This window comes from Egretta garzetta, unplaced genomic scaffold, assembly GCF_000687185.1.
Source record: "Egretta garzetta isolate BGI_Z169 unplaced genomic scaffold, ASM68718v1 scaffold388, whole genome shotgun sequence".
Taxonomy (NCBI): domain Eukaryota; kingdom Metazoa; phylum Chordata; class Aves; order Pelecaniformes; family Ardeidae; genus Egretta; species Egretta garzetta.
In genome coordinates, this window is record NW_009260610.1 from 1143745 (window position 1) to 1155368 (window position 11624).

The following is an 11624-nucleotide window of genomic DNA, read 5'->3' on the forward strand; positions in this document are numbered from 1 at the left end:
TGTGACCGGCCGCCAACTGGATTTAGCTCCATTCACCACAACTCTCTGGGCTCGGCCATCCAGCCAGTTTTTAACCCAGCAAAGAGTACATCCATCTAGGCCATGAACTGCCAGCTTCTTCAGGAGAATGATATGGGAGACTGTGTCGAAGGCTTTGCTGAAGTCCAGGTGTACAACATCCACAGCTTTTCCCTCATCTACCAGGCAGGTCACCTGGTCATAGAAGGAAATCAGGTTGTCTGGGCCTGATCCCCTGATTGTCCTCCATGTGCCTGGTGAGCACACTCAAGATGAACCTCTCCATAATCTTCCCCGGTACTGAGGTCAGGCTGACAGGTCTGTAGTTCCCCAGATCCTCCTTCCGGCCCTTCTTGAAGATAGGCATCACATTTGCCAACCTCCAGTCATCTGGGACCTTCCCTGTTATCCAGGACTGCTGATAAATGATAGACAGTGGCTTGTCAAGCTCCTCTGCCAGCTCCTTCAGCACGCTTGGGTGGATAATCCTAGAGAAGTTATCCAGACTGCGGGACAAAGACATTGCTATAGTCGGGAGAGCTGCGAGAGCTGCATGCTGGTTGCATTGCAAATAGAGATGGACCTGTTTCTCTTGCAGTTCATAGCAGGCTGCTAAGGGGTTCAGCCCCTCAGGAGCACCCCCTCCCCCCACCCTGCCCCGAGCTGATTGTACGCCCCACTGAATGCAGAGAGGTAGCGTAATTAATTCATTAAATAATCATGCTGTGATGAGATGCATGGCTGAAGTGACTGCTGCAAGAGCGCTTTAGGGCTCTGGGAGGAAATACAAAGGCAAGCCCTGCTGCCATGCAGGCGCAGCCTCGTGAAGTGGGCACCCACCCTGCCAGCGAAGGCCGTCTGCTCTGGGCATCCCAGGGGTGTGACCTGGGGATCTGGCCGTGCATCTCACGGGTCCATACACAGAATTGAAGAGGGGGGGTGCAGGGAAACCCTCCCTCCAAAGCCTGCTCTTCTTACTGGCGTGAGGCTGCCCACCCAGCGTGTGGCCAGGGCGAGGGCAGGGCACAGCCCCCAGCTGCTCCCTCGCCCCTTCCTCAGCCCACAGCGAGCAGTAATCAGCCGAGGAGTGCGTTCATTTGCAGTGTGCGCTTAGTCTTCAAAATGGCTTTTGCTTAATTTAATGTCAAAATGGCTTTGCTTCGTGGCCAGTTCTCGGCATTTATTTACTGTGGTGCAGGAACACCCAGACAGAAGGGGGAGAGGGGGGAGTGGCCGCCAGTGCCATCTGAAGAGGAGCAGTCCCCGGCGGCGACAGGGCCTGGCCGAAACAGATCCGGGTTCCTGTTTCTTCAGAAGACTTTGCTGAAATGAAAGAAAGCACCTCTTGGTGGGGTACCTCTTGGGTGGAGGGTGGGAGGGAGATTTTTTGGATCGGTGCAATTTTTGCATCGCGCAAGAACTTGTTAACAGTTTCTTGCTGTTCTGGATTTTCTTTTTCCCCCCTCCTTCAAAGCTGTGAAATTTCCTCAGTTATGGGAAACGCAGGTCCTTATTCAGTTTTTCAGGTCAGCACGAAATTTGTGATCGTCTCAGATGAAATTGCTGTGACTTTTCCCTGGTTTTGTTTGTGATACGTGCCACATACAGGGAATGGATTGCATGCACCTTTGGAGCTGAAAGATGAAGTCAAGGGAATGGTTCCGGATTTGTCTGCATGTAACAGTGGTTAATTTGGCCAAAAGCCTGTGACAAGAGCAATCACAAATGATTTCTGAAGTTGATGCTATTATTCCACCACACAGAAAAGGGAAACTACAGGCTCACTTTTCTTTCACAGGATATGATTAATTCCCATTGATTTAATCACTGCTGGTGTGTGTGTCAGGCAGGGACAGAGCAGGAGGAGGAGGGAGGGCCTAACAGCAGAAAACCAAGCATTATCTCTAATCCTAATTTTCCTCACTGGGAGTCACTGAAAGGCCTCAGCTACAGGATTATGTTCATACGCCCATTTTTTTTTTCTGCTGTAAACAGCAAAACATTTTATGAACAGAGTGGGGAATATGGATCGTCAAGTCAGGACTCCAAGATTACTTCACTGCTTACGGTAAAGCGCTGCAAGTCTGGATTTGAGAGGTTGCTAGTATCATGCTGCAGGGTCTCGACAAGGCAAACAAATCTCTGCGAAAATGGAAACACCTTCCCTGTGACAGGAGTGCCACTGCCTACACAGCTATTGGCAGTTTGCAAAGCCTCTGTAATCGGTCATGGGGATAAAGGGCAGAAATATTTCTAGATGCAGCACTTTTCTGCTGATTTCAGGATCGCCCTGCAAAGCAATATGACTGTCCTCATGAATTCAGCTCTTGTGTGTTCCCAGTTTCTTCCTGAGAACCATCTCCTTTCTCCAAAAAAGCACAGTGTCTGACAAAGGGCACCCAGTCCCTATGCCTTGCTCTCAGGGGGGTCATTCATGTGGCGAGCGAGACCACAGCTTAGCTGAGCAAAACCGGGCTGATGTTCTAATTTTATTCTACTTTCCTTTTGGTTTACAATCTATTTAGGATTAGAAACTTTCTTAGGAGATGTAATTCTCCTGAAATGGAGTTTCTGTCAAAAAAGTAGGGACAAGGGAAAATCCTAAAAAGTTTGAAACTTCGTGTTTCAGCAGCCTTTAGTCGAATAGTGCTTCAAAAAAGCCTATAAAAATGTTTTGGTTTGACACTTTCCAAATGAATTTTTTTGACCTTTTGTTTCAAAATGGCATTTTTCATTTTAAAAGTGACCTAAACCAAAAGGAAACAAAGTTCAACAAGAGAACTAAACACCTGGAGAATGAAGTGTACGTTTCATTTGGGTTGAACAGTTTATTCCGAATTACCCCATGAAGAAACCCAAAATCACGTGCTGTAATCAGAATGGTATTTCCCTGATCCATCAACACAGGACAAATATAATAAAAACATCTCTTACATGCCTTGTCTTTAAGCTGAAGACATGGTTGGACAAAGCGAACATTTCTTTATTTGATTTGCAGCGACAGCAAAACCTCGAATGACCAAAGAGCTGCCTAAGATGCTTCTAATTCTCTGCTGAGTTGGAGCAGGTCAGTCGCAAAACCACAGCAGCAGCATACCCAGCCCCGTACTTTTTGGTGATGTGAGATCTCCAGCCGCAGACAGCAAAGCGGATAGTGGTAAAAATTAGGCTGACGGTCAGCCCTGAAACAGGCCAGCCACCACCAAATTTCAGAGCCAAGAAGCACTACCAGCTCCTTTGAACTGTTAGTTCCCTCACCTAAACCAGCCCTAAGACCTTTAATTTTGTCGCTGAAGCCCTGAAGCACTGACCTGGCCGCCCCAAACAGCTTCCCCGGAGCTCTTACCACATCTCACTCAGCCCTGTGGCTGCTGCCCATGCATCCTCAGCGTGGAGGCTAAAAATTACCCCGTTACGAATGCTACCGCATAGCAGGATCATTTCTTTCTCCCTACGAAATCCCTCCGTCTGGATTGTGTTACCGTCCCGCCTCAGCCAGCACATGCCGTCTGGGATTAACCGGCCTGTGAAAGCGAGACCTGCCGGGGGCCGGTGCAAACCCAATTCTGCCCCCAGCACTGGAGCCCCCCAGAGGGCAGGCGGGAGACCCAGCCGTGCTTTTCTCGGGTGCCTCCTCTGGGGTTTGCTCCCTCAGAGAGGTCAGCATGTGTTGTACTTTGCCTCTTCAGGGGTCGTCTAGACTTGCCAAAAGGACCACCTCTCTGCAGTCCCCACAGTGACTTCCACTTCGTGCTCTGCTTTGAGCAGAGCCTCATTTGAGCTCTGTTTCAGTTCTCCTGCGTAGTGTCACCACTCAAACCCACCTTTCACATGGTGGTTTTCCTCTTTCTTTCCTTTGGGGAGCCTTTCAAATCTCTGAGAGGATAAAAAGGGGCTTTGTGAGGCCCCTTCCAGCAGTATGGGCATAGAGCAGGGGACAAGCGTGTAGGAAACTTAACCCTATGTAGACTGTACCATCCAGACACTTTGGCTGTCACTCCCTACGCTGTTAATCCAGTGCAATCTTGCCGGCCTGAACAGAGCTTCCTTTTTTATCTGTGCGTGAGGTCAACATTTGGCTTTGAGTCTGTCCTTGCCATTGTGTGTGTGTGTGTGTATATGTATGTGTGTATAAAAATAGCTATATAGATACATATAAATCAATGAAGTTCAGCAACTCCGTGAAATTAAGAACACAAATGTCACTGTAGTAGCTTGAAAAAATGATGCAAGGCTTAGCCCTTTCGCGTTGCAACAGCTTCTGCACATAGGGTGTCAGGAGGGGCTGGGAGACCTAAGAAGTTTGTCATGAGGCATGGAGCCCTTCACCCTTGGTTCTCTGGCTCAGATGTGACTCCACGCAACGGTGCCTGAAGCTTGCAGCCATCATAAGCAGTTTGTTACTTGTGTTCTTTCTGCCTCTGTTCCAGTTGACAGAGACCTCTCAGAAACTGCCAGCCCCTCTGGTTTGAGCTGAGGTTCTCATCGAAAAAATGGCTGTGAACAGAATAGCTGAAAGACTGTATTTCTTTCTTTCTTCTTGTTCAGGGCCGAGGTAGACTGGCATGGGTCTTCTTCACTTCCCCTGCCTGATCCCAGGAGGGCTTCGGGACCTTGGATAAACTTGGAGGATGTTTCATGGGCGCTATTGCTGGGCGTATAAAAGAGCAGTTTATTATAGCAGAAGCTCTGCTGATAGCACGGTGCCTGCAGTGCACTCGCAAGGATGGCTGGATTATTAAGGGATGTAAAAAGAGCCTTTTAGAAGTGTCACTCCTACACACCAGGGTACAGCAGGGGGTGCACAGCGGCGGTCTGTGTGTCACTCACAGCGGGGATTGCCAGCACAATGGCTTCTGTTTTTGCTGCCTGTTCAGTATTATTTGTTTTATGTTGATACTGTCGATGCACTTAAAGAGATTATATATTTTTCCCATGGCATAAACAAAATGACTTGCATTTTGCAAGGAGAGTAATGGTAATGAGAAGTCAGACTTCAAGGGGGAATGATGGTAAGGTTGACGGCAAGGAGAAATAAATCTCGTATGCTCAACTTGGTCTGAGCTGACTGCCATTTCCTTAAATAAATTAATAAAGTCAAGTCCCTGTGTTCTTACCTTATGAGGAGGGGGAGAAGAGGGAACAGGCTGCGACCTCACAGCGGGCAGCGTTTTTAGTAGCTGATCTCTTACCATTAGCTCGAATCCAGCTTCAAACAAGACACGGGTTTGGTGGTTCTCCTTGGGCCGATGTCAAACCTTTGCCCTCCTTTTTCCATCCCCTGCCTCGAAGCAGCCCAGAGCGAGACACGATCACAGGGACGGAGGATGATGTAAGAACTCCACTGAAGGCAGCCGGCTTAAGAGGTCACTTTGGGAGCAGCCTTGGCCCTTCTCCTCCTACCCCACGTCACCCCTCCCACCCCTCCCATCCCCCCCCCACCCCCTGCTCAAGTGCATAGCCGTGAGCCAGATTGAAATGGGAAGGGGAAATCGTGCTATTAATAACTCCGAATTGCTGCTCCCTGAAAGGTGCTGAGCATTCATTTGTCCTTTGTTCCCAGGGGACAATGCACTGTACGTTACAGCCATTTGTTGTTTGGCTGTTTTTTTTTTTCCCACCCAAATACAGAACAGTGGCAGCTGAGCCACTGTATGAGAATAGCATTAAAATGTGTAATGCACCATAAATAAACAGAAATAGACAGCCAGGAAGCTGTGGTAATCACTGCTTTGATGTAGCATGAATTATGATGTGTGCATATATGTGAGTGAGCGTGTGTGTGGGGGGGTTAAGGGCTTCATGTTTCTGGCTGTGCTTGTTTTGACTCAGCTGCTGTTGCTCCGGGAAGAGGGCGAAGCCAGCCTGCCATTTACGTGTCTCCACCTTCACACTGGCGGCAGCTGCTGTCCCTTGACTCAGAGGAAAGGGATCTCAACCTCCACCGCCTGTTCCCTTGGAGTCCCTCCCTCCTTCTCCTCCTCCTTCCCCTCCTCCTCCTCTTACTCTTCCTTCTCCTTATCCCCTCTGCCCCCATAGCAAGGCAGAAGGGGAAATCCTGGCTGTCTCTCAGGGACCTGGTCACTCCTCCTGCCACCTAGGGAGGATCCTGTAACAGCCTGGGCTTCAACATTGCTTTCTAGAAGTAGCTGATTTATGTTTCTTGGGTCTACATTATGCTGTCAGGTTTTTTTTCCAGCTGACTTCACACTGCTACTGGGATAGCAAAAGCAGCAGTGGACACATTAGTGTGGGCAGGCGAGGTTATTGGCAGCTTGACGTCATGTTTCCCTCAAGGTACCGAACATTAGAATGGTGGCTGTTGAATCCTAGTGCTCCAAGACCAGTAAAATACCCACAGTAGGTGGAAAGAGAGGAAAGTCAGCAGAAAAAAAACATAGCACGGGTGTCTCCTTGTTGATTATCTCCTATTGGCATCCCAGGGACTCCTTTAGCTGGCACAGCAAGCTGCTTGTTCGGAATAATCTCCTGCCCATCCCTGCTACAGCAGCATGACAGCTTATTAAAAGCTGTGCTTTCTTTTTGTGCTCTTTGCATTAATGTTTTACCTGGAGCCAACAGTCTCCCTCTGAAAAACTTATTTGGTCTGAATAGCCACAAATGAGCCTAACAGTGCTTAAGTGCTGCTTGGGTTCAACGAATTCTCTGACCTTGTGATAATTTAGGTGTCACAGGGCACCAATAAATGCCAAAAACTCTCTTCCAGCCTGTAACTAGCTGCAATAACCACCGCAGAGCACCACGGTGCTCAGCCCGCCTGCGGGGCCCATTAATGAACCCTGACCAGCAGAGTCCCTCTGGAGCTGCGTCCATACATTCACTCTTGTGGCTGCCCGGCCAGAGAGGGGACACTGCCCTCGGCCGCAACTTATCCCACCGCCTGGTTCAGCTCCAGGCTCCGCTCTCAACCCTAGAGAGAAAACACCAACTAAAAAGTTCATTCTCCTCAGACCAGAACCCCATTTTCTAGCTGGGGGGAGGCAGAGAAATCTCAGGGCTTGGCTCTGCTGGCAAGCAGTTGTCTCAAACAGGAAAAAGGTTTAAGAACTCAGAACCGGAAGCACGTAAACATTTACAAATTTTTCAGTCAAGTCAGTCAAGTCTGACCAGCTTAGATAGGTAGTCATAATTAACTGCTGAGAACAGGTAGAGATTTCTTGAAACTGTGATACATTGACGCAACCAAAGGCCAAGCACAAACTATGCAAGTGAAGGAGTGATTTTAGCTAGATGGTTTCAATGGGAATCTGGAACCTAAATATCTCTGAGCATCTGGAGCTATATTTTTCTTATTGTTGTCACTTAACACAGCTACGCGTTATTTTATTATAATTTTAGTGAAGAGGGAAGGTTGAGCATAGAAGTCTTTCTGCATATAGGGACTTCAATCCATAAAAGCAGAAGGCAGCCCTGCTATTTTTCTCCCAGGAATAAAGAAGCACCTTGGTGGAGCTGAGTTAAGGCTGTAACAAATCTCTTCCCGGCTCAGCAAGGAACCAAAGGATGCGCTGAACTTGATTCACAAGCTTTAAAAAGTTTGTGAAACAGGCGAAGCCTTGCTAGAGCATGGCGTAGCCGCACACTAATGGATATATTAGAAAACGCTGTCACAGCGCACATATATTGCCACACATGGTAATTACTCAAATTGCAGGACAATTATCATTCCGATACTGAAATAGCTGACTTGCATTTGTTTCACAAGTGCTAGAAACACCTCCCTCATTCAGACCTAGGAGGCCTAATTCTGTATTATGTTGTAGCTCCATTGCCCTCCAGCAACACAAAAGGCCTAAAGAGGCCAGAAATAGCCTCTGGGGAGCAATCTCCGACATAAGATGTTCATCCCGCCCCATCTGTTGGCATACCACAGCGCCTCAACACTAGCTCATTCCAACTGTCTCATAAACCTTTGCCCAGGGCCCTTGCTGGGAAGGGGACATGCATTTGACATGTGCAAGCAGAAAGCACTGCCTAGCAGTTACTCAAAAGCAGCTTATGGTCCTAGGGGCTAAATTAAACTCAGCTTAGGAGATGACAATAATTCATGAAGCACCCCTTCCCTTCCCCCCCTCCTAGCCCCAAAAGACCATCTCCTTCTCCTCTCCTGCTTGCTGGCTGTCCCCCGGAAGACCCTGTTAGCCCTTCTCCCTGCAGAGAGGTTGAGTCGGCGCAGAGGGGACATGGCAGGACCTGGCAAGGAGCCAGCGATGGTGTATTTTGGAGTTGGTTGATGATTTCACCGAAAGGGTTGTCAAGCACTGGAATGGGCTGCTGAGGGAAGTGGTTGAGTCCCCATCCCTGGAGCTATTGAAAAGACGGGTAGACGAGGTGCTTAGGGACATGGTTTAGTGGTGGGATGGCAGGGTTAGGTTATCGGCTGGACTTGAGGATTGTAAGCGTCTTTTCTAACCTAAACAATTCTGTAATTCTATGAGCAGGAGAGGGAAGGAAGAAACAGGCTGTGGCTCCTTCACCTCAGTGAGCAGCTCCCTTTGCAGAGCAACAGGATGAAGCCTGGGAAGCCCATGGTGTGCCAGCCCCTGTTTCTGGAGACAGCACAGTAAAGTGAGATGTTTCTGCCTTCATCCTGAGGTGCTGGCTCACAGTGAATAGGCAGAGGGTCTCGGGCAAGAGGTGGGACTCCTTGTCTTGTGGAGCTACAACCTCTCTCCGCCTTTTGCTCAGAACAGAAGCACTCTCCTATCTGCTTTTTCAAGTTCTCTGTGACTCTGTTCTCCAATGGGAATGGAGCTGATGGGTCTCTCCCCAGAGGGGCCATGATGGCCGTGAGTTTTCTGACCCTGCCGCTGAAATGCAGAGCAGAAGGTTGCCCCACTGTTCACCCGCCAAGCACTGATAGTTCAGACACTGGGTACCCTCTTCTCTTTCCTCATTTGGATGTTGCTCTCAGCATAAATCACACTTCTGTGTGCGCAATATTTTAAAAACTGTTACGCTGCTGCAAAATTTATATCAACAGGAGAAACATCAACTGTCCTCGTCTTGAGACTACCTTTTGCTCTTTGTAAACATGAGACTTGATAAAATAACAATATAAAATGGCTTCTTCAAGTCGTATCTCTTTTTTGTTAGCTTGAGATGCTCAAACTATCCAGTAAGAAAGACCATGATGGTTTTTAACACTCTCGTGATCAGAGTCAAAAGTAAGTATTAAACTTCAAATGAACATAAGGGGATTCTGCAATGCAAGAGTTATTTGACAAGGCAAGTCTGACTATAGCAAATTATTCTGTTCATTTCTGTAAGCATGTAAAGCATACTTAAACCAGCCCAAATGTCAGAGAGTTTTTGATTTCCTTTGCATCGCAGCAGAAAAACAGATTTATTTTTTTTAATGAAAAATTATTGACACTTCAGTTGTCCCCAACTAAAGTTAACAGAAGGTTTGTCATTGTCTTAAATGAAGTTAGAATCACACCATTGCAGTCCTGTTTAGTGTCATAAAATTGTCAAGCTGCCAGTTTCCTGTTGGTTTGTTAATGGCTTTTTTTATGATATTTAAAACACATAAATTGTTTGTATAGTTATTTATTCTACTTCGTAATTAATTGCAGTCATTGGAATATATTTTATCTTACACTGAGGTTTTATTTTACATGCTGAGGCCATTATATTTTCATTTTTTATGGTATTTGAGAGCTTTGCATTTTTCTAAAAGATGTAAGTATGCCAGTGAATGACTGGATGCAAATTCAGTGTTCTGCTTTCAGACAGCTTATGACATTCAGTCAGTGTCTTTGCTGAGTAGAGGTTTACATTTTAAGGCTTTTTTTTTTTTTTTTTAGTAAAGCTTCTGACACATTATTGCTAGGATTTCAGGTAAATCCAGTATTATAGAACTCTACATTTTTTGTTCATATTTGCTGGTTTTCTTATTTTCAAGGAATAGCAAGAATGAAGTGTGTATATAAAACCATGGTACATCATAAAACATGTCACATTTGCTCGGAGATACTACTAGCATGAAAATATTCGTAGTTATAAATCCATCTCTAAGAAAAATGACTATATTTCTCTGCATTCAACCAGCTGTTCATTAAATGGAAAAATACTTTCTCTAAATTGTCTAACTTTTAAGGTCATGTATCTCCTTTTAATGGCTCAGTCTTTGAAGGAGCATTCTTCCATTTGTTAAACTAGCTCTCAACATAAAGTCTTTTCTACTGTTTATGTGCATGAGGATGAAATTTGTATTCACACAGAGAGCTAAACCAAGACTTATATCCTTTTTCCCCTGAAGATCTGTTCTCCCACCTTTAAGATGCTTATGCTCTTGAGGTGTGGAAGTGTGTGTGAGCCACAGAAATCACCAAAGCAGACAAAACTGCAGAATTTTGGTATCCCTCTGTCCTTTGTATTTTACAGTCTTCCTTGGGCTCCTGACCTTGACAGAGGCTTGGCCATGCTTACTGTGAATACCTGAAAGATAGGAAACATGGAAAATAAGATGTGCTACTCCTTGAGTAACTGTTTATAATGTAAGGACAGAAACAGAGGATCACGAGGAAGATCGCTGTGGGGGAGCTCTACCAGGGGTCCCATGGGATGGAGTGACTGACCTTAGTATTATGACCATACCAATGGTGCCACATGCCTGTTCAAAGGCTCTACTGTGCAAAGAGATGTACCTCCACCTAATCAAAGACAGCTCACCTGCTAGAACTGAGAATTGAAAAGGTAGACTTTTCAGCTTTCCTTATTTGTGGCCCTTTTAAAATATCCCCACCTTCACTAATAGAAGCCTGCCAAGACTAAGCTTGCTTTCCTTTAGCCATCATTTGCCTCTCCTTAACAAGTACCCCCCTGTGGATGTCCACGAGCCTGCAAAACACAGTCTGAAAACCCAAGCCAAAACCAAAGCAGAGACAATACAAGCCAGTAAAGTGTGGACACATGACCTCGTCTGATAAAGCCTCTGGAGAGTCTAGAAGACAGCTCAGGGCTAAAGCCAGATCTTTCAAGTCTCAGCTTATGCTTTCATCTTAAAAACAATTTTCCTCTCATTTCCCAAGGAATGTGTATCTGGGTAGCAACTCCTGGATACTTTGTTCAGGATCAGTGGAGGGATTTAGCCAACAGTAGTCATCTCGAAAAGAAACCCTCCACCAAAACAAAGTTATATACAACTCAGGTGTGGACTAGTTTTGATAATTCCTATACGTTTTTCACTCTCTGGTCAGTATGACTCAAACTTACTGACATGCAACAGGTCATGCTGAATTCTGTTAATCTGAGAGCAGTTAATATGAGCATGAAGACATATCAATGGTGTCTAAAGTGTTTATACTGATGCAGGTAACACAGATGCAAAAACACTCCTAGTTCTGGCTGTCAATGTCCTAGCTATAATCAATCTAGTGTCTGAGTTTAAATTCCATAAACAATGTGGGAGTTTTCACGGTATTTTTATAATAAATATGATTGAGTGACAATTTACCCCCAAAAGTGAGATTAGTATTTATTCAGGAACACATTTCTATTTAGCAGTTTTTAAATGAATGCATAAATTAATAGATAAGCTTGTTAACAACTCTGAAACATAATTAGTTTGTTGATGTATG